The following is a 19,532-nucleotide window of genomic DNA, read 5'->3' on the forward strand; positions in this document are numbered from 1 at the left end:
CAGGATTCAGCAAGGGAGTGCCGGGTAGGTAAGTGTAATGCTTTTTTTTAATGTTTTGTGATGGGGCCATGGATACCAGGATGGGGGCCAATTATAAGGATTGAGCTATGCATTCCAGGACTGGAATGGGGGGCCAGTCATACCCGAATAGTGATGGTGCCCTGCATACCAGGATAAGGATGGGGGCCATGCATACTACGATGAGATGGGGCACTGCATACCAGGAGCGGGATGGGGCCAATCATGCCAGAATAGGGATGGGACCCTGCATACTAGGACAAGATGGGGGCCCTGCATACCAGGATAAGGATGAGGACCATGCATACTATGACAAAATGGGGGCTCTGCATACCAGGATAAGGATGGGGCCATGCATACTAGGATAGGGATGAGGGATCTATGTATACCAAGGTAGGGATGAGGGGGCCATGTGTTATGAATGAGTCACCGGAGGAGGAAAAAACAAAAATGCAAGCTAAGTCCAGAAAACCGGAGAGGTTGGTAGCTAGCGGATTGCAGACCCCTGAGCCTATTCACAACAACTAACAGTAGCCGTGGAGCGTTCCTACGGTGGTCCTAGACGCCTCTTCATAGCTGGAGATCTAAATAAGCCTAAAGAAAGAAAGGGGAAATCTAAACTGCCCCAGAGCAGACCCCAAAGCAATAGACAGCCCCCAACATGTATTGTCAGTGAAAACAGATGAAAACACAGACAGAAAGACAGGCAGAGCAAACAATGGGGCCCAACTAACTAGATAGGAAAGGACAGAAAAGATGCTGGCTGCAATCCGCAAAAACCCTACCAAAAATGTCTCAACACGTCTGATAGGAAAAACGGCTCTGAAGTCACTAGACTTCAAAATCCCTATATCAGCACTCCGATATATTCTGAAGACAGAGCAAAAGAGATTTGACCGATCAGGGACAAAAATGGAAATTCAGTAGAGCCCCAGCCGGGGCTGGCAGAACACAAAACTAAGCAAATCAGACAAAATCTCATGGAACAATAACAGAGCAAAACTTAGCTTTTGGAGACAGGAACTGAACTGGAGGCCAGAGCTCAGAGCAGAGAAATCACCAGCAACCCTACAAGGCTGCCTTATATCCACTCAGAGATTCCGGATGTCCAATCGCAATCCACCTGTTCAGGTGACAGGTTTCTCCCATCCAAATCAGTTTCACCACCTCCTTTCACCAGTAGAGGGAGTTCATCGGACATCAAAGGTGAACGAGAAAATGAGCTCACAACAGTACCTCCCCCTTGAGTAGGGGTCACCGAACCCTCATCCACGCCACCAGGCCGATCAGGATGGGCCTGATGAAAAGCACGAACCAATCTTTCGGCATGAATATCAGATGCAGAGACCCAAGAATTATCCTCCTGGCCATAACCCTTCCACTTAACCAAATACTGGAGTCTCCGTCTAGTCAGACGAGAATCCAGTATCTTCTCAACCTCATATTCCACATTACCTTCAACCAATACAGGGTCAGGAGGTGCCACCACAGGAACTACTGGCTCAACAAACCTCTTCAACAGAGACTTATGAAACACGTTATGGATCTTAAATGTAACAGGAAGAGCCAATTGAAAAGAGACCGGATTAAGAATCTCCAAAATCTTGTAAGGTCCAATAAATCTAGGTTTCAACTTTGGAGAAGCCACCTTCATAGAGATATTCTTTGATGACAACCAAACCATATCACCCACCTTAAACCGGGGTCCAATGGTCCTATGCCGGTTGGAAAACCGCTGGGCCTTTTCCTGGGAGAGAGACAACTTATCCACCACTTGGTCCCAAATCTGGTGCATTCTCTCAACCACAGTGTCAACACCTGGACAGGCAGAAGACTCCAACTGCCCTGAAGAGAATAGAGGATGAAACCCAAAGTTACAAAAAAAAAGGTGACATCAAAGTGGCAGAACTAGCTCTATTATTTAAAGCAAATTCGGCCAAGGTCAAAAATGAGACCCAATCATCCTGATCAGCAGAGATAAAACATCTCAAATAAGACTCCAAAGTCTGGTTTGTTCTCTCCGTCTGCCCATTGGTCTGAGGGTGAAATGCAGAGGAGAAGGAAACTGAATTCCCAGCTTGGAACAAAAAGTCCTCCAAAATCTAGAGACAAACAACTCCTCTGTCAGATACAATGTTTTCAGGAATCCCATGCACGCGATCTACCTGTTGCAAAAACAAGGGCACCAACTCTGAGGAAGATGGCAACTTAGGGAGTGGTACAAGATGGACCATCTTAGAGAATCTATCACAAATCACCCAGATAACAGTCATTCTCTGAGAGACAGGCAAATCAGAAATAAAATCCATTGAAATATGGGTCCATGGCCTCCTGGGCACCGGCAAAGGCATCAACAACCCACTAGAGCGAGAACAAGGTTTAGACCGGGACTAAGTCCCACAGGTCTGCACAAAATTCCTGACATCACGAGATAATGTGGGCCACCAAAAAGAGCAACTATCAGATTGCAGACCCCTGAACCTATCAACACAACTAGCAGTAGCCGTGGGGGGTTCCTACGATGCCCTAGACCCCTCGATCACAGCCGGAGCGCTAAATAGCCTAAAGACAGAAAAGGAAATCTAAACTGCTCCAGAGCAGACCCCAAAGTAAAAGGCAGCCCCCAACATATAATGACGGTGAAGCAAGATGAAAAACACTCACACAGAAAGATAGGCTGAACAAACGATGGGGCCCAAGCTAGCTAAACAGAACAGGAAAGGAAGGTTGCTGTCTGCAATCTGCCACAACCCTATCAAAGACATAAGCCAACAAGCTGATATGAAAAAGACCCTGAAGCAGCTAGGCTTCAAAAACTAAATCAGCACTCAGGTATTTTCTGAAGACAGAGCTAAAGGAATTCAGCACACCCCAGCAGGGAAAGGCAGAAATCTAGAAAAACAAAGCAAAACAAAGTCTAAGCACAAATGCAAAAAGCCAAGCAGAAAACTTAGCTTTAGAGGAGCAGGAATTCAGACTGGTCTCCAAGGATCCCACAGAGAAATCACCTGCAGGGCAGAAGGGCGTCGGCAGCCTTATATCCAGTCAGTAACTCCACTCAGCCAGTCATCATCATCAGACTCAGGTGTTTGATAATCAGGCTCACTACCTTTCTTTACCAGAAGAGGGAGTTCCTCGGGCCTCAGTAGTGAAGGGGAAAATGAACTCACAACAGTACCTCCCCCTTGAGGAGGGGTCACCGAACCCTCAACCATGCCACCAGGGCGATTAGGGTGAGCCCGATGAAAGGCACGCACCAATCTTTTGGCATGAATATCAGAGGCAGAGACCCAGGAATTATCCCCCTGACCATAACCCTTCCACTTAACCAAATACTGGAGTCTTTGTCTAGCCAGACGGGAATCGAGTACTTTCTCTACCTCATATTCCATGTTACCTTCAACCAATACAGGGTCTGGAGGTGCCACCCCCGGAACAACAGGTTCAACAAACCTCTTCAACAAAGATTTATGGAACACATTATGGATTTTAAATGTGACAGGAAGAGCCAAACGAAAAGAGACCGGATTAATAATCTCCAAAATCTTGTAAGGTCCAATAAATCTAGGCTTAAACTTAGGAGAAGCCACCTTCATAGCAATATTTTTTGATGATAGCCACACCATATCACCAACCTTAAACGGGGGACCAATGGTCCTATGTCGGTTGGAAAACCGCTGGGCCTTTTCCTGGGAGAGAGATAACTTATCCACCACTTGGTCCCAGATCTGGTGCATTCTCTCCACCACAGTGTCAACACTTGGGCAGGCAGAGGGCTCCACCTGCCCTGAAGAAAATCGAGGATGAAACCCAAAGTTACAAAAAAAAGGTGACCTCAAAGTGGCAGAACTAGCTCTATTATTTAAAGCAAATTCGGCCAAGGGCAAAAATGAAACCCAATCATCCTGATCAGCAGAAATAAAACATCTCAAATATGACTCCAAGGTCTGGTTTGTTCTCTCTGTCTGCCCATTGGTCTGAGGGTGAAAAGCAGAGGAGAAGGACAACTGAATTCCCAGCTTGGAACAGAAAGTTCTCCAAAATCTAGACACAAACTGGACTCCTCTGTCAGATACAATGTTCTCAGGAATCCCGTGCAAGCGAACCACCTGTTGTAAAAACAGGGGCACCAACTCAGAGGAAGACGGAAACTTAGGGAGTGGTACAAGATGAACCATCTTAGAGAACCTATCACAAATCACCCAAATAACAGTCATCCTTTGAGAGACAGGCATATCAGAGATGAAATCCATTGAAATATGGGTCCATGGCCTCTTGGGGACAGGCAAAGGCATCAACAACCCACTAGAGCGAGAACACGATTTAGACCGGGCGCACGTCCCACAGGACTGCACAAAATTCCTGACATCACGAGACAAGGAGGGCCACCAAAAAGACCGACTCACCAGATCTCTAGTACCAAAAATACCTGGATGACCAGCCAAAGCAGAGCAATGAACTTCAGACATCACTCTCTTCTTCCACTGGTCAGGAACATACAACTTTCCACTGGGACAACGCTCAGGTTTGTCCTCCTTGAACTCTTCCAGAGCACGTCTCAAATCGGGCGAGATGGCAGAAAGAACTACCCCTTCGCCTAAGATGGTAGCAGGCTTGGTCACCACAGGAGAATCAGCAAAGAAGCTCCTAGAGAGGGCGTCTGCCTTGACATTCTTAGTTCCAGGAAGAAAAGAAACCACAAAATCAAAACGTGTAAAAAACAAGGCCCACCTAGCCTGTCTAGGTTTCAAGTGCTTAGCCGACTCTAGGTAAATCAAATTCTTGTGGTCAGTGAGGACCACGACTTGATGCTTAGCTCCCTTCAGCCAATGTCTCCACTCCTCAAATGCCCATTTCATGGCCAACAGTTCCCGATTCCCCACATCATAGCTACGTTCAGATGGAGAGAACTTTCGGGAAAAGAAAGCACAGGGATTCATTTTAGATGTTACAGGATCCTTTTGGGACAAAACAGCTCCTGCACCAATCTCAGAAGCATCCACCTCTACCTGGAACGGAAGTGAGACATCAGGTTAACGCAAAACCGGGGCGGAGGTGAATCTTCGCTTCAGCTCCTGAAAGGAAGAAACAGCCTCCGGAGACCAATTTAACACATCAGCACCCTTCTTAGTCAAATCAGTCAATGGCTTGGCAATACTAGAAAATTTTGCTATAAATTTCCGATAAAAATTAGCAAAACCCAAAAACTTCTGGAGGGCCTTCAAAGAAGTGGGCTGAACCCAATCGTAAATGGCCTGTACCTTGGCCGGGTCCATTTCAATAGTTGACCGGGACAAAATAAATCCCAAAAAAGAAATCCTCTGTACTCCAAAAAGGCATTTAGATCCTTTGACATACAGGGAATTCTCCCTCAAGATCCGGAACACAGTCCAAATATGTTCCACATGAGAATCCCAATCCTTGGAGAAGATCAAAATATCATCCAGATAGATAATCAAAAATTTATCGACAAAATCTCGGAAAATATCGTTCATGAAGCACTGGAAGACAGAAGGGGCATTAGTGAGCCCAAAAGGCATCACCAGGTACTCAAAATGTCCCTCCGGAGTATTAAACGCCGTCTTCCATTCATCCCCATGCTTAATGCGAATAAGATTATACGCCCCCCTGAGGTCAAGCTTGGTAAACCAGCAAGCACCTTTAACTCTGGAGAATAGATCAGAAATCAGGGGTAACGGATACTGATATTTAACAGTAATTTTGTTGAGGGCACGATAATCAATACAAGGTCGTAATGATCCATCCTTTTTGGCTACAAAAAAAAAACCGGCACCTAAGGGTGACGAGGATGGTCTAATATGACCCTTCTCCAACGCCTCCTTAATATAGGATTGCATAGCCTCGTGCTCGGGTACAGATAAATTGAAGAGCCGACCCTTGGGAAATTTACACCCCGGGCTCAGTTCAATTGCACAGTCATAACTCCTATGAGGAGGCAGAGACGCAGACTCATTCTCACTAAATACATCATAAAAGTCCGCCAAATAATCAGGAACATCATGCGACTGAGGAGAGGTGGAAAACACCGGAGCCTCACTAAGGGCACACCGACAACCCCAACTCACCACAGACACAGATTTCCAATCCAAAACTGGATTATGAATTTGTAACCAGGGAAACCCCAGAACAATAGTATCATGCAGATTATGCAACACCAAAAATCTGCAATTTTCTTGATGGTCTGGCAACCCGCATTACCACCTGGGTCCAAAACTGAGGTTTATTTTTAGCCAAAGGAGTAGCATCAATCCCCCTCAAAGGGATCGGCGTCTGCAGAGGTGTCATCGGAAATCCACAACGTTTAGCAAAATCCAAGTCCATTAGGTTTAGGGCTGCTCCCGAATCCACAAAAGCCTTGGTGGAAAATGTGGACAGGAAGCAGATCAGAGTAATAGCCAGAAGAAACTTAGGTTGAACACCACCAACAGAAAACGTGTGTGCAAAGCGTTTCTCTCATTTAGGACAGACAGAAATAATATGCGAGGCATCTCCACAGAAAAAACACAACTTATTACGCCTTCTGAACTCCTAATGCTGCTCTCTGGAAAAAACTCTATCACATTGCATAGGTTCAGACGTTTGTTCAACAGGTGGCAACACCTCTCGTGCAGCTTTGCGTTTGCGCAAACGCCGATCAATCTGAATGGCTAATGACATAGAATCGTCAAGACCAGAGGGAACAGGAAATCCCACCATAGTATCTTTTACGGCTTCTGACAACCCCTTCCGAAAGAGCGCAGCCAAGGCATTATCATTCCAGGTAGTAAGTACTGCCCACTTTTGGAATTTTTGACAGTACAATTCTGCAGAATCACGACCCTGGTTCAATGCCAGCAGGGTCTTTTCAGCCTGATCAATGGCATTAGGTTCATCATACAACAACCCCAAGGCCTGAAAAAATGCGTTCACATTAGTCAGAATAGGATCATCTGGTTTCAAAGAAAACGCCCAATCCTGGGGATCACCACGCAACAAAGAGATGACAATTTTAACCTGCTGCACGGAGCTCCCTGACGAGTTAGGCTTCAAGGCAAAAAATAATTTACAATTATTTTTGAAATTCAAAAATTTAGACCGATCCCCAAAAAATACATCAGGTGTAGGAATCTTTGGTTCAGCAGCATGTGAATGAGCAAGGTAGGCGGAAATTCCCCGCACTTCCGCAGCGAACTGCTCCACACGATCAGACAATTGCTTTATCTCCATTGAGAGAAAAAAAATTCCCCCTACGGCCTCAGAGATATAGAGGAAAAAATATACAGACTTTTTTTTTTTTTTGTACAATTCTTTCCTGCTATTGAGTACCCTGGATCTGCGGTATGTCGGGTGATTCTGTTATGATTGAGTCACCGTAGGAGGCAGACACAAAAATAGAAGCTACGTCCAGAAAACCAGAGAAGTTGGCAACTATCAGATTGCAGACCCCTGAACCTATCAACACAACTAGCAGTAGCCGTGGGGGGTTCCTACGATGCCCTAGACCCCTCGATCACAGCCGGAGCGCTAAATAGCCTAAAGACAGAAAAGGAAATCTAAACTGCCCCAGAGCAGACCCCAAAGTAAAAGGCAGCCCCCAACATATAATGACGGTGAAGCAAGATGAAAAAACACTCACACAGATAGAAAGATAGGCTGAGCAAACGATGGGGCCCAAGCTAGCTAAACAGAACAGGAAAGGAAGGTTGCTGTCTGCAATCTGCCAAAACCCTATCAAAGACATAAGCCAACAAGCTGATATGAAAAAGACCCTGAAGCAGCTAGGCTTCAAAAACTAAATCAGCACTCAGGTATTTTCTGAAGACAGAGCTAAAGGAATTCAGCACACCCCAGCAGGGAAAGGCAGAAATCCAGAAAAACAAAGCAAAACAAAGTCTAAGCACAAATGCAAAAAGCCGAGCAGAAAACTTAGCTTTAGAGGAGCAGGAATTCAGACTGGTCTCCAAGGATCCCACAGAGAAATCACCCGCAGGGCAGAAGGGCGTCAGCAGCTTTATATCCAGTCAGTAACTCCACTCAGCCAGTCATCATCATCAGACTCAGGTGTTTGATAATCAGGCTCACTACCTTTCTTTACCAGAAGAGGGAGTTCCTCGGGCCTCAGTAGTGAAGGGGAAAATGAACTCACAACAGTCCACCTCTACCTGAAACGGGAGTGAGACATCAGGTTGCCGCAAAACCGGAGCAGAAGTGAACCTCCGCTTCAGCTCCTGAATGGAAGAAACAACCTCTGGAGACCAATTCAGCACATCAGCACCCTTCTTAGTCAAATCAGTCAATGGTTTGGCAATACCTGAAAAATTAGCTATAAATTTACGATAAAAATTAGCAAAAACTTCTGGAGGGCCTTCAAAGAAGTGGGCTGAACCCAATCATAAATGGCCTGTACCTTGGCCGGGTCCATTTCAGTAGTTGATGGACACAAAATAAATCCCAAAAATGAAATCCTCTGTACACCAAAAAGGCATTTCCACACCTTAACATCCAGGGAATTCTCCCTCAAAATCCGGAACACAGTCCAAACATGTTCCACATGAGAATCCCAATCCCTGGAAAAGATCAAAATATCATCCAGATAGATGATCAAAAATGTATCCACAAAGTCCCGTAAAATTTCATTCATGAAGCACTGGAAGACAGAAGGGGCATTAGTGAGCCCAAAAGTGATCACCAGGTACTCAAAATGTCCCTCCGGAGTATTAAACGCCGTCTTCCATTCATCCCCATGCTTAATGCGAATAAGATTATATGCCCCCCTGAGGTCAAACTTGGTAAACCAGCAAGCACCTTTAACTCTGGAGAATAGATCAGAAATCAGGGGTAACGGATACTGATATTTAACAGTAATTTTGTTGAGGGAACGATAGTCAATACAAGGCCTTAATGAACCATCTTTCTTGGCCACGAAAAAAAAACCAGCACCCAAGGGTGAAGAGGATGGTCTAATATGACCCTTCTCCAATGACTCCTTAATATAAGGTCGCATAGCCTCATGCTCGGGTACAGATAAATTGAAAAGTCGACCCTTGGGAAATTTAAACCCAGGGCTCAGCTCAATTGCACAGTCATAACTCCTATGAGGAGGCAAAGACGCAGACTTATTCTCACTAAATACGTCATACAAATCAGCCAAATAGTCAGGAACATCATGCGACTGGGGAGAGGTGGAGAAAACAGGAGTGTCACTAACAGCACACTGACAACCCCAACTCACCACAGACACAGATTTCCAATCCAAAACTGGATTATGGATTTGCAACCAGGGAAACCCCAGAACAATGGTATCATGCAAATTATGCAACACCAAAAATCTGCAATTTTCTTGATGGTCCGGGGCGACCCGCATTACCACCTGGGTCCAAGAGTGAAGTTTATTCTTCGCCAAAGGAGTAGCATCAATCCCCCTCAAAGGGATAGGTGTATGCAGAGGTGTCATAGGAAACCCACAACGTTTAGCAAAATCCAAGTCCATCAGGTTCAGAGCCGCTCCTGAATCCACAAAAGCCTTTGCGGAAAATGTGGACAGGGAGCAGATCAGAGTAATTGCCAGAAGAAACTTAGGTTGTACACCACCCACAGCAAATGTGTGTGCAAAACGTTTCTCTCCCTTAGGGCAGACAGAAATATTATGAGAGGCATCTCCACAGAAAAAACACAGCTTATTACGCCTTCTGAACTCCTGACGTTGCGCCCTAGACAAAACTCTATCACATTGCATAGGTTAAGACATTTGTTCAACAGGTGGCAACATTTCTCGTGTAATTTTACATTCACGTAAACGCCGATCAACCTGAATGGCTAATGACATAGAATCGCCAAGACCAGAGGGAACAGGAAATCCCACCATAGTATCTTTTACGGTTTCTGACAAACCCTTCCGAAAGAGAGCTGCCAAGGCACCATCATTCCAGGTAGTAAGGACCGCCCACGTTCGGAATTTTTGACAGTACAACTCTGCAGAATCCCGACCCTGGCTCAGTGCCAACAGGGCTTTTTCAGCTTGATCAATAGCATTAGGTTCATCATACAACAACCCCAAGGATTGAAAAAATGCGTCCACATTAGTTAGAATAGGATCATCAGGTGTCAAAGAAAACGCCCAATCCTGGGGATCGCCGCGCAGCAAAGAGATGATAATTTTAACCTGCTGCACAGAGCTCCCCAATGAACTAGGCTTCAAGGCAAGAAATAATTTACAATTATTCTTAAAATTCAAAAATTTAGACCGATCCCCAAAAAACACATCAGGAGTAGGAATCTTTGGTTCAGCAGCATGTGAATGAGCAAGATAGGCAGAAATTCCCCGCACTTCAGCAGCGAGATGCTCCACACGATCAGACAATTGCTTAATCTCCATTAAGAAAAAATTCCTCCTACGGCCCCAGAGAAAAAGAGGAAAAAATATACATTAAAAAAAAAAAAATTCTGACACTTTTTTTTTTTTTTTACAATTCCTTCCTGCTATTGAGTACCCTAGAATCTGCGGTATGGCTGGTGATTCTGTTATGAATGAGTCACCGGAGGAGGAAAATGCAAGCTAATTCCAGAAAACCGGAGAGGTTGGTAGCTAGCGGATTGCAGACCCCTGATCCTATTCACAACAACTAACAGTAGCCGTGGAGCATTCCTACGGTGGTCCTAGACGCCTCTTCACATCCTGAGAACTAAATAAGCCTAAAGAAAGAAAGGGGCAATCTAAACTGTCCCAGAGCAGACCCCAAAGCAATAGACAGCCCCCAACATGTATTGTCGGTGAAAACAGATGAAAACACAAACACAGACAGAAAGACAGGCAGAGCAAACGATGGGGCCCGACTAACTAGATAGGAAAGGACAGAAAAGATGCTGGCTGCAATCCGCAAAAACCCTACCAAAAATGTCCCAACACGTCTGACAGGAAAAACGGCCCTGAAGTCACTAGACTTCAAAATCCCTATCTCAGCACTCCGATATATTCTGAAGACAGAGCAAAAGAGATTTAACGGATCAGGGACAAAAATGGAAATTCAGCAGAGCCCCAGCCGGGGCTGGCAGAACACAAAACTAAGCAAATCAGACGAAATCTCATGGAACAATAAGAGCAAAACTTAGCTTTAGAAGACAGGAACCGAACTGGAGGCCAGAGCTCAGAGCAGAGATATCACCAGCAACCCTACAGGGCGTCGGCTGCCTTATATCCACTCAGAGATTCCGGATGTCCAATCGCAATCCACCTGTTCAGGTGACAGGTTTCTCCCATTCAAATCAGTTTCACCACCTCCTTTCACCAGCAGAGGGAGTTCATCGGACATCAAAGGTGAACGAGAAAATGAGCTCACAACAGCCATGTGTATCAGAATAGGGATGAGGGGACCATATATACCAGGATAGGGGATATTAAGTACAGAATTAACCACATTTTTTGCTTCAATTTTCTTTTCCTAATTTCCTGTAAAACCTAGGTGTGTCTTATAGTGCAAAAAATACGGTATATATATTTTTTTTTTTCTCAGTGAGCTCATTCCTCACGTTTAGAAAGAACACCGTGAGCACAACTCAAGATGGTGCTAAGGTTAGGTTCCCAAACCGTTAAAGCAACAAATATGAACCTAGCACTCAACTTAAAGGTATTTGTAAGGCAGTTTATTGTAGTACACGAAAAAAGACGTTTCGGTCAATTTGACCTTCTTCAGTAACGTGTGGTATATACAGTGGGGAAAAAAAGTATTTAGTCAGTCAGCAATAGTGCAAGTTCCACCACTTAAAAAGATGAGAGGCGTCTGTAATTTACATCATAGGTAGACCTCAACTATGGGAGACAAACTGAGAAAAAAAAATCCAGAAAATCACATTGTCTGTTTTTTTTTCATTTTATTTGCATATTATGGTGGAAAATAAGTATTTGGTCAGAAACAAGCAATCAAGATTTCTGGCTCTCACAGACCTGTAACTTCTTCTTTAAGAGTCTCCTCTTTCCTCCACTCATTACCTGTAGTAATGGCACCTGTTTAAACTTGTTATCAGTATAAAAAGACACCTGTGCACACCCTCAAACAGTCTGACTCCAAACTCCACTATGGTGAAGACCAAAGAGCTGTCAAAGGACACCAGAAACAAAATTGTAGCCCTGCACCAGGATGGGAAGACTGAATCTGCAATAGCCAACCAGCTTGGAGTGAAGAAATCAACTGTGGGAGCAATAATTAGAAAATGGAAGACATACAAGACCACTGATAATCTCCCTCGATCTGGTGCTCCACGCAAAATCCCACCCCGTGGGGTCAGAATGATCACAAGAACGGTGAGCAAAAATCCCAGAACCACGCAGGGGGACCTAGTGAATGAACTGCAGAGAGCTGGGACCAATGTAACAAGGCCTACCATAAGTAACACACTACGCCACCATGGACTCAGATCCTGCAGTGCCAGACGTGTCCCACTGCTTAAGCCTGTACATGTCCGGGCCCGTCTGAAGTTTGCTAGAGAGCATTTGGATGATCCAGAGGAGTTTTGGGAGAATGTCCTATGGTCTGATGAAACCAAACTGGAACTGTTTGGTAGAAACACAACTTGTCGTGTTTGGAGGAAAAAGAATAGTGAGTTGCATCCATCAAACACCATACCTACTGTAAAGCATGGTGGTGGAAACATCATGCTTTGGGGCTGTTTCTCTGCAAAGGGGCCAGGACGACTGATCCGGGTACATGAAAGAATGAATGGGGCCATGTATCTTGAGATTTTGAGTGCAAACCTCCTTCCATCAGCAAGGGCATTGAAGATGAAACGTGGCTGGGTCTTTCAACATGACAATGATCCAAAGCACACCGCCAGGGCAACGAAGGAGTGGCTTCGTAAGAAGCATTTCAAGGTCCTGGAGTGGCCTAGCCAGTCTCCAGATCTCAACCCTATAGAAAACCTTTGGAGGGAGTTGAAAGTCCGTGTTGCCAAGCGAAAAGCCAAAAACATCACTGCTCTAGAGGAGATCTGCATGGAGGAATGGGCCAACATACCAACAACAGTGTGTGGCAACCTTGTGAAGACTTACAGAAAACGTTTGACCTCTGTCATTGCCAACAAAGGATATATCACAAAGTATAGAGATGAAATTTTGTTTCTGACCAAATACTTATTTTCCACCATAATATGCAAATAAAATGAAAAAAAAACAGACAATGTGATTTTCTGGATTTTTTTTTCTCAGTTTGTCTCCCATAGTTGAGGTCTACCTATGATGTAAATTACAGACGCCTCTCATCTTTTTAAGTGGTGGAACTTGCACTATTGCTGACTGACTAAATACTTTTTTTCCCCACTGTAGATTGTGTAGAGCTTATAGGCATCTATCAGAAAGGACGATGGTGCTTTAGGCATTGAGGAGAATGATCTCTCTAAGGTAATGAGCTTGTCAGTATATAGGAGAGGGGCAAATGTGCCTCCAGATGCGGTGTCCACCGCATTCCTCACGTTTGGCCTCATTAAAATAAAAACACTCCTACTCCGCTGGCGTGCCGGCTCCACTTCAGTGGTGTTGAGACTCACTGTCCCGGGGCTTATGTGATGTTGTCACATCACACGAGCCCTGCACCCAATCAGCGGCAGCTTCACTGTTCCTTCGGACATATTGAACATGAACAGGAAGCCAGGGCTGCGGCTGCTCTCTGACGGCCTCATGATGCTTGATTTGTCCGAAGGTGGGGACAGTGATGCAAGCGCCGATTGGGCACAGGGCTCACATGACGTAAAAACCTCAAGAGACCCCAGAAAGCAAGTACCGACAACCTTTTTTAACATCAAAAATCCCACACAGGGAAGAGTCATTATTATACCTAGAGTGTGAGAAATGAATTACAGGAAAATCGTATTTTGTTGACCTTCAAAAATAACTCAGACGGGGAGAACCTATATATATTATTCACAGATTGTACAAAAACATGATGCACGCGGCGTGCGTCCAAGATGGAATATTATATGGGAGTTTTATAGAATAAATTCAAGGTGAGAATATTATATGGGAGTTTTATAGGATAAATTCAAGGTGAGAATATTATATGGGAGTTTTATAGGATAAATTCAAGGTGAGAATATTATATGGGAGTTTTATAGGATAAATTCAAGGTGAGAATATTATATGGGAGTTTTATAGGATAAATTCTAGGTGAGAATATTATATGGGAGTTTTATAGGATAAATTCAAGGTGAGAATATTATATGGGAGTTTTATAGAATAAATTCAAGGTGAGAATATTATATGGGAGTTTTATAGGATAAATTCAAGGTGAGAATATTATATGGGAGTTTTATAGGATAAATTCAAGGTGAGAATATTATATGGGAGTTTTATAGGATAAACCAAATACCAACAGAAAATAAACGACCCAAAACAAACATTTATCAGTAAAAATAACTCCTCTTAATTAGGTAAAGTATGAAAGAATTGCGCCATTTTCTGATACCCGTCGCATCTTCATTTTTCATGATCTTGGGTTGGGTGAAGGCTTATATTTTGTGTGCCGAGCTGACGCTTTTAATGATACCGTTTTGGTGCAGATACGATCTTCTGATCGCCTATTATTGTATTTTAATGCAATCGTGTGGCGACCAAAAAAACTTAATTCTGGCATTTTTTTTTTACGTTTTTTCTCATTACGCCGTTTAGTGATTGGGTTAATTCATTTTTTATGTTGATAGATCGGGTGATTCTGAATGCAGCAATACCAAATATGTATATTTTTTTATTGTTTTATTTTAAATGGGGCAAAAGGGGGAATTTGAACTTTCATATTTTTTTTAACTTTTTTAATATTTTTAAAAACATTTTTTTTTTTACTTTTGGCATTGTGAAGACATACAGCTTTGTTCCTTAATTAACCAGACGACTATTTTTAGCAAACGAAGAATAATAGAATGTTATCTGTATGTTGGCTTTAAATTTAAGTGTTTAATTTCTAGTTGGTCAAGAAAACAGACTTTTGTTTGTGTAAGCCGGTAATATTGACTTTTATTGTGCGCTTATCCTTGATCACTAGTGATGTTTGCTGATATGCTAATTATGCATTGTGTTATGGAGCCAGTTTGTTGACTTCTAAAGCAGAGAGGGAAAAACTATGCAAATAGTTTAAATAATTGAGGGACACGGATCTATCATTCTATAGGAAATAACCTAGGGATTTTCAGCCTCGGTTGGAAAGAATACAGATCTGCTCCATTGACCATTGCTGAACCATGGATATGTGTAGAGAAGCCAGGTTGTGATCCTCGGATCAACTGTCCTTGCACCTTGTATGGACTCAATGGACTGTCATCTTCCTACACTTGTTGTTACCCCATCTCTGTGTGCGTGCCACAGGTGGAGTAGTTGACAGCTGACATGTGCCTGAAAAGATGTGGGCTCAGCGACGGAGCCCACATCAAAGGAAGGGAGACCGACATTGGCGTACATTTATGCCCAATATCGGAAAGGGATTAAAGGGGATTGTTTTTGCAGAGACAGAAGTGGTAATCAATCATGTATACATACAGATAATTACAAAACTACACAGCTTCTAATGGTAAATAGTATAGAGTTACCACAAGAAAATATAATTTGTGTAAACCATGTGTAGATATAAAAATGCAGGCAAATGTCAAATGTTGTAACTCCACAAATAATTAAGAGTGGTGTAAGGTATGAAAGTGTGGTGTACTTAATTATTTGTACCAACTGTCCAACTGGGGGTCTGTATGTGGAAGAGACAGGGCAAAAACTTAGAACAAGGATGAATTCTGACAACTACACAATAAGAGAAAAAAGAATAGATCTACCTGTGGCAAAACATTTTTGCAGCCCTGATCACAGCACCATGGACATGAAATTACTTGTATTAAAAAGGTAACTTCAAATCTCAGAGAAACAGAAGGATCTGGGAGTATAAACTCATGACAGCCTTTGACACTCTCAATGCAGGAATGAATGTGTCACATGGATTTATGTCTTTTTATATAAATTAAGGAATTTTCTTCTCAGACCTTGTTGGGTATCACAACACAGAACCAGACCCCTACCAGGGGACAATAAAACTTTCACACTCCTAATCTATGAACTGTTCCAATATTTGTGGCCACCACTGTTTATCCCTCTCCCATAATGATAGTTCTACTTCACGTCATTTGTCTTACCTATTGCATTATGTCTGTGCTATGTGATTCTTCAGATTTTGTATTATTCTATGCCTGAAGAGACCTGAGTTGTCTGGAAAGCTTGCAATGTGTTACCATCTTTTCAGTTAGCCATTAACCCCTTTACCCCCAAGGGTGGTTTGCACGTTAATGCCCGGGCCAATTTTTACAATTCTGACCACTGTCCCTTTATGAGATAATAACTCTGGAACGCTTCCATGGATCCCGGTGATTCTGACATTGTTTTCTCATGACATATTTTACTTCATGTTAGTGGTAAAATTTCTTTGACATGACTTGCGTTTATTTGTGAAAAAAATGGAAATTTGGTGGAAAATTTAGCAATTTTCCAATTTTGAATTTTCATGCCCATTAATCACACAGATATGTCACACAAAAGACCTAATAACATTTCCCACATGTCTACTTTACATCATCACAATTTTGGAACCATAAGGTTTAGGAAGTTCTAAGGGTTAGAAGTTGACCAGCGATTTCTCATTTCTACAACACCATTTTTTTTTAGGGACCACATCACATTTGAAGTCACTTTGAGGGGTCTATATGATAGAAAATACCCAAAAGTGATACCATTTTGAAAACTGCACCCCTCAGGGTGCTCAAAACCACATGTCAGAAGTTTACTAACCCTTCTGGTGCTTCACAGGAATTTTTGGAATGTTTTTTCCCCAAGGGTAACAGGAAAATTTGGACTGCAAAAGTTATTGTGCAATTTGTCCTGAGTACACTGATACCTGATATGTGGGGGTAAACAACTGTTTGGGCGCATGGTAGAGCTCGGAAGGGAAGGAGTGCCATTTGACTTTTTCAACACAAAATTGGCTGGAATTGAGATTGGACGCTATGTTGTGTTTGGATAGCCCCTGATGTGCCTAGACAGTGGAAATCCCTACAAGTGACCCCTTTTTGGAAAATACACCCCCAAGGAACTTATCTAAATGTGTGATATGAACTTTGAACGCCCAGGTGTTTCACTATAGCGTCTGGGCGTGAAAATATAAAAATAATTTTTTCTAAAAACATGATTTTTAGTCCCCAATATTTTATTTTCCCAAGGGCAACAGTAGAAATTGGACCCCAAAAGTTGTCCAATTTCTCCTGAGTACACTGATACACCATATGTGGCAGAAAAGTACTGTATGGGTGCACATTGGGGCTCAGAAGGGAAGTAGTGATGTTTTAGAATGCAGATTTTGATGGAATGGTCTGCCCGTGTCATGTCGCGTTTGGAGAGCCCCTGATGTGCCTAAACAGTGGAAACCCCCCACAAGTGACCCCATTTGGGAAACTAGACCCCCCCAGGGAACTTATCTAGATGTGTGGTGAGCACTTTGAACCTCAAATGCTTCACAGAAGTTTATAACGTAGAGCCATAAAAGTAAAAAATATTTTTTTCCACAAAAATGATCTTTTCTAAGCCAATTTTTTATTTTCTCAAGGGTAACAGAAGAAATTGGACCCCAAGAGTTATTGTGCAAATTGTCCTGAGTATGCTGATATCCCATATGTGGGGGTAAACCACTGTTTAGGTGCATGGCAGAGTTCAGAAGGGAAGGAGCGCTAGATTTTACTGTTATGGTTTGCAGGTGCCATGACACACTGGGATAGCCCATGAGGTGCCAGAACAGCAGAACCCCCTATAAGTGACCCCATTTTATGAATTACACCTCTCAATGAATTCATCTAGGGTTTGCAGTGATCATATAGACATCATGGGTGTGTCACAGAATTTTATACCATTGGGCAGCCATGCGGAGAGACGCGGGAGGAACGGAGCGCTATTTGCCTATTCAAGTGAATGGGTCTGTGCACATGTCAGTGTGTTTCCACGGACCGTGTGTCCATGAGCAAAACACGCTGACGTCGATTTTGAATGTCAGCGTGGGCCAGCATACGTGCACACATAAAACACATGGATGTCATTCATGTGACACGCATTGGCACCGGGGAAGAAGCGTTACAGTAAGCGCTGTTCCCCAGCGCCAGGTGCTGAACACGACTCTCATCATTCTCCCCTGCTTGTGCCGATCGCCAGCACAGTACCAGTACCCGAAATATCAGGACATGTGAATGAGGTGTTATAGCGGGTTTTTACGTTTGGCAGCTGTCACACACTAAAAGATGCTTTTCATTGTAAAAATAGTTTTTGCATCACCACATTTTGAGAGCTATAATTTTTTGACATTTTTTGATCACTTTTTATTCTGATTTTTGGATGCAGAATGAACAAAAACCATCAATTCATGAATTTCTTTTTTTTTTGGGGGGGGGGCGTTTATACCGTTCCAGGTGTGGTAAAATTGATAAAGCAGTTTTATTCTTCGGGACAGTACGATTACAGCAATACCTCATTTATATCATTTTTCATGTTTATACAATAAAAACTATTTTTCATGTTTATACAATAAAAACTATTATATATAAAAAATAATTATTTTTTCATCGCTTTTTTCTGAGAGCTGTAACTTTTTTATTTTTCCGCTGATGACACTGTATGGGGGCTTTTTTTTTTGCGGGACAAGATGATGTTTTCAGCGGTACCATGTTTATTTATTGATCAAGTGTTTTTCCACTTTTTGTTTGGCGGTATGATGACAAAGCATTGTTTTTTGCCTTTGCTTTTATGTTGTTCACTAAAGGGGTTACCTAGTGGAACAGTTTTATAGGTTGGGTCGTTATGGACGTGGCAATACCAAATATGTGTACTTTTACTGTTTAGATTTTTTAAATTCAAATATTTATTTAATGTTAGAATAAATATTGACTTTTTTATTATTATTATTTTTTTATATTTTTACAATTAGTTACATGTTTTTTTTATTTCATTTTATCTTTTACACTTTGTCCCACTATGGGACAGTCATTTTTTGCAGGCTGATCGCTTCTATGGCAGGCAGATGAAGCAGCATCCCCATGCTATAGACCAGGGGTGGGGAACCTTCTTTCTTCCAAGGGCCATTTGGATATTTATACCATCCTTCGGGGGCCATACAAACTCCGCCCACAAAGTACATCCTGACTCTGGCACTGGTTTCATGACTTAATCTTTCATTGCATGCCCTTCAATGTTCAGTAGTGAACACTGCGTGTGTGTGCTAACAGAGCAAGAAGAAATTAATGAGCTTCTGGCAATCAAAATACAGCTCCCTGCCCAAGAATGCAGTCCCTGAGAATCTGCTCGGAGGCCTGACAAAAGGTCATCAAGGGCCGTAAATGGCCCTGGGGCCTGAGGTTCCCCACCCCTGCTATAGAAGCTGTCAGCGCTGCACTCAGTGCCCTGACACTGAGAGACTGCCTGACTTGCACTGCGCATGACCAGGAAGTTTCTTAGCTCTGGTCAT

At 43.0% G+C, this 19,532-nt stretch overlaps 1 protein-coding gene across 1 annotated transcript in view; it reads right to left on the reverse strand.

The window, feature by feature from the left end:
- Positions 1-19,532, reverse strand: part of LOC141063328 (gastrula zinc finger protein XlCGF66.1-like) — a 243,991-nt gene that overhangs the window by 86,240 nt on the left and 138,219 nt on the right. The gene's annotated exons all lie outside the window — the stretch shown is intronic.

The sequence above is a fragment of the Dendrobates tinctorius genome, unplaced genomic scaffold, assembly GCF_039654945.1.
Source record: "Dendrobates tinctorius isolate UK_male_01 unplaced genomic scaffold, ASM3965494v1 ptg000249l, whole genome shotgun sequence".
Lineage (NCBI taxonomy): Eukaryota > Metazoa > Chordata > Amphibia > Anura > Dendrobatidae > Dendrobates > Dendrobates tinctorius.